At 35.4% G+C, this 4,869-nt stretch overlaps 1 protein-coding gene across 3 annotated transcripts in view; it reads right to left on the reverse strand.

Annotated features, from left to right (window-relative positions):
• Positions 1-4,869, reverse strand: part of LOC106868708 (homeobox protein 4) — a 243,885-nt gene that overhangs the window by 92,037 nt on the left and 146,979 nt on the right. The window lies entirely within an intron of this gene.

Genomic DNA, 4,869 nt, shown 5'->3' on the forward strand with positions numbered 1-4,869 from the left:
ACATTGTAATTTGTCCATTTTCTGTATTTAGCACTGTGTGGCTATAATAAAAAGATATCTATCCATCCATCTATCTATCTATCTATCTATCTATCTATCTATCTATCTATCTAACTAACTATCTATCTTTCCCTTAACCGGGAAGGTAAGGCAGTTTTAATCGTACTGGTAGCCATGGTGAAAAAATATGTGTAGTGGACTCGAGCGAAAGGTTTAGAGACAAACACTTACCTCTCTGGCCAATCGCTCATCAACTTTTTCAAGTACCACTTGAAAAGGAAGGTGAGAATAGAGAGGCAAGTTTTGTCTCGTGAAAGTTTCAATAAAAGGTGGCAAAGATGGTGCGTGCGAGTGATGAAACCACTTTGAGCATGATCCTGTAAATCGAAAAGAGAGAGAGAGCACTTTTGCTTTCATGTGTCTGTTCCCTCCTTGCCTAAGGTTACTGTAGTCTTTTCCGTAGGCTTTTCATTCCACGGTTAAACCTAATCTTGCTTCTTACATTTTAAAAATTTTTCTGTGATACACGATCCCTTTTGATGGTTTTTTTTTCCGAAAAGAAAAGCTCTGCATTGTATTTTGTCCTCTCTGTGTTCGGCCCTGTGTGGCTAATAAAGAAACTTTATCTATCTTGTTATCTATCTATCTATCTATCTATCTATCTATCTATCTATCTATCTGTCTGTCTGTCATAGGTTCGGAGCCAGGGAGCGCAAGCGCACGCCTTAGAATTTTTGTGGAGCGATGAAAATGCTTTGAACATCCTCCTGAGAAACTTCATTGCCAAAACGAACGAGCGAAGAAACATTTTTGATCTGATATGAAACATTACTTTTCCATTATTGAATTTATCTGATTTGATTAACGTCCAAATGTCATAAAAATTATCGTTATTATACCTGTGTTAAAAAGGCAGCTAGCTGGCAGAATCTTTAGCACGCTGGACGAAAATCTTAGCGGTATTTCGCCCGTCGCTACGTTCTGAGTTCAAATCCTGCCGAGGCCGACTTTGCTTTTCATCCTTTCAGGGTCGATAAACTCAGTACTAGTGAAACACTTCGGTCGATTTAATCGACTAGTTCCCTCCCCTCAAATTACAGACTTTGTGCCTTTTAGAGAAAGGATTATTATACCTGTGTTTGTTTTAATTGTTGTTGGCACTCCGTCGCTTACGACGTCGAGGGTTCCAGTTGATCCGATCAACAGAACAGCCTGCTCGTGAAATTAACGTGCAAGTGGCTGAGCATTCCACAGACACGTGTACCCTTAACGTAGTTCTCGGGGATATTCAGCGTGACACAGTGTGACAAGGCTGACCCTTTTGAATTACAGGCACAACAGAAACAGGAAGCAAGAGTGAGAGTAAGTTGTGGTGAAAGAGTACAGCAGGGTTCGCCGTCATACCCTACCGGAGCCTCGTGGAGCCATTGCGCCTGCACATTTGTTTTAATATTAAGATAGAAAAAAAAATCGACCTTGTTTGTAAAAAAATTTGAACCCGGGTTTGCACCTCCTTATGAAGGAAAGAAGGGATTTTGTATATTGAGTTAATTCATTACAGCAATGCATGGTTTCGGATTTTAATCTTATGTTATAATTCCCATCATATTTAGCAATATTATATTATCTATCGTATCATATCATATATCATATATCATATCATATCATACATACGTATTTTATAAATATATTAATTTTTACGAGCTTTCCAGTTTCGGCTTGTTCATCTTCGTCATCTTCGTCAGAATGTAAAGTTATTAAATATATTCTCAACTAAAAAGGTATCCTTCAGTTTCATGTTAAATTGATTTTTATATATAGCTTGACACAAAAAGAAACATTAATATGTGTGCGTGTGTGCGTGTGTGCGTGCAAACAGCAGCGAATACAGTCTTTGTACAGGTCAGATATGTGTCAAACATATTTGAACTGATCTAAAAGTTTGTTTCCTCACAACACTGCTTGAAATCGTGATGCTTCGGTTGTTAGATTAGTTTATTCTCCCCAAAGTTAAAATAAGATTAGATATACACTCCTTTCGTAGAGCTAGTCTATATTTTCTATATTGTTCTATATATTCCTCTGTTTAATTAGCTTCCGGTATAATGAGTATTAATAGACAGTGTAATTAATAAATCTCTAAGTTATCAGTGTCATATACCTATAGATTATTAAGCTAATTAACTGTTATTCTAGGACCAAAGTGTCATTATTGATCATTTTGACAAAGTGCTAATATAACGAACGCTGTGTTGATAGTTTTAATCACATGACTCGTACCCTTGGCAGTGGATCACCAAACCATTGAAGACATGTCTACATAGTCTCATGACCTACATGAAATAGTGGTCAAATTTTCTACAAAACCAATTGTAGTAATAAAAAATTATTCAACCTGATCGGGTAGATTAGGTCGGATAATTAATTATCTCGGCAGGCAAGATAATCCAGATTATAATCACGTTGGGTTAATAATAAACAGAATTACGCTATAAGTTAACTGCCACTTCTAAATTACCCGTGGAAGCATGTAATTTGAACCATATGTGCAGTAATTAGATCGAATGGTCTATAATCTATTAATTAGTTAGGGTAAATATCCGATAAGATAACATAACCAGATAAATTATTTCAGCTAATTATATGGTAGAATTATGTCATTGCCTAATTATTCAAGGCAATTAGCTGTAATCTGAATCTTAGGTCGACTAGTGAAAACTGTTAATTATTTCCAGTAAATAGCAAAAGCTAGCTGGAATAGCGCCGCCGATGTTATGAACAGATTAAAAACAAACGGGGCCTGCAGCTATAAGTTACTTTTTTAAGCAGGCTGGCTAATAATTAACACATGATCCTATTATACTTTCACAGACATTCCTGTTCACGAATTCCTCTTCTACCACAATCACTGCAATCAGGTTTCTGTGCTGTGTCTACTTATCTTCACTGCTTCTGTTAAATTTAACCAGTTCGTCTTTGGTGAAATTTAAGCCATGCTGAACTATGAACTGGCGTTCCTTTCTATTCAGGAAAAATCAAAAAACAAAAAAAAACATTCGTAGTGATGGCGATGGAGGCAGCTGTGGAGAAGGTGACGACAAATGTTTGTTTTTCCAATTAACTAATTGAGAATCAAGCACGTGCAATTAAGGTGGAATTAAATAATAATCACAAATAACTTAAGGATTAAATAATTATTGCGGATTAAGTTAGTCAGATAATTATAGTGTGTTTTAATCCAAGTACTTTTTACTCATGAGTCACGTAATTAGCTTCTGGTATAATGAGGATTAATAGATCAACTAATTAATTGATCACTAAGCTAGTAGTCTAATATACCGAGAGATTATTAGGCTAATTAATGTTATTCTCGGATCAAAGATTCGTAATTCGTCATGTTGGTAATATGCCAACATGGCGACTAGTGAGTCGATAGTTCTTATCTCATAACTAATACGTTTGGCAACGGATCACCGGCCATGGAAGGAATCTCTACACAGCTTCTTGAACTATTAGAAATATCAGCCAAACCTCCCTTAAATCTCATCATAACTTTTTAAAAAAGGACCCACATTGGAATAATGTGGTCTTGGATAAACTAAATCTGAACATACAAACAAATCTTAGAGGGACACGATAGGATATTTTATTGAACATTTGCCCTATCAAGAGTGACTAAAGATTAAACAACAACAACAACAACAGCAACCAACAAGACTATTACAAATAACCCTCAAGTGATTCTGTCCACTAATGCTTCACTGAGAAACTCTAAAATCCAACCATGTTCTGCTGCTTTCAGAGTAGGGTTTGGCTTAAGAGAGATTAACACTCTAGGTTAATCAAGACTGAGTACACCTCTGATCAAAGACTACACAAAGACAGGATATCAATCCTGTCTTTTTAAGGATATCAAGAAAACTATCTAACAGCCTACTGTTCCCTGTTTTTCTTTTAAACGGCAAGGTATGATTTGAACGAGATTTAGCTTCTTTTTCCGTTTCAGGTGTCCTTCCATTTTGCTAAAGATAGACAACATCTAATACGATTTGCATCATTTTTGCTTTTAGTTTATTTGCTTTTTCTTTTCTTGAGTAGTAAGACGAGCGCTTTTTTTTTTTTTGGTGAAATTCTATTCTTCCTAACAAGTTTTTCCACATGTCATAGGTTGGCGGATTGGCTGTGATACAAGTTTATATGTATAAAAAGAAAAAGGCAGAGAGAAAAAAATTGGGGCAAACATGGTTATGTGGTTACGAAGTTTGTATCACATCTACGAGATTCCGGTTTAGATTTCACTGTAATACACTTATGACAACAATTTTCTACCTTCCCTCGTCATATGTATGTATGTATGTATGTATGTATGTATGTATGTATGTATGTATTTATGTATGTATGGATAGGCATATAACAAGCCAGCCGACACAAAAAATCTCTAGTGAGACTTCTTTATCAATATACCTGAAGAGAAGAGATCCAGACCGATGGGTTGGAACGTATGTTGTACCTAATAAAAGTCTAATTCGAAAACTGAAGTGTACCACAACTACGGATGACAACAGATAGCCTAAACTGTGCCGGTGCTCTACTCAATATTTAAACACACTAATCTAATTATACGTGTTTGTCTAAATTTTCTATTATTTTATATTGGGTTGGTGCATAATTATTGCGGCTTTTTTTTTTTCAAATTTTATTCAACAAAAACAATAACAACATGTAACAAAAACATCTTTAAATGATTATTCCGGAGCATATTCACCATCTACTTCAACTACTGTTTCCCATTTGCTTGGCAGACGGCCATACCATCATTTAAAGATGTTTTTGTTAAATATTGTTAATATTTTTGTTGAATAAAATTTG

Source organism: Octopus bimaculoides, chromosome 3 (assembly GCF_001194135.2).
Source record: "Octopus bimaculoides isolate UCB-OBI-ISO-001 chromosome 3, ASM119413v2, whole genome shotgun sequence".
NCBI lineage: Eukaryota > Metazoa > Mollusca > Cephalopoda > Octopoda > Octopodidae > Octopus > Octopus bimaculoides.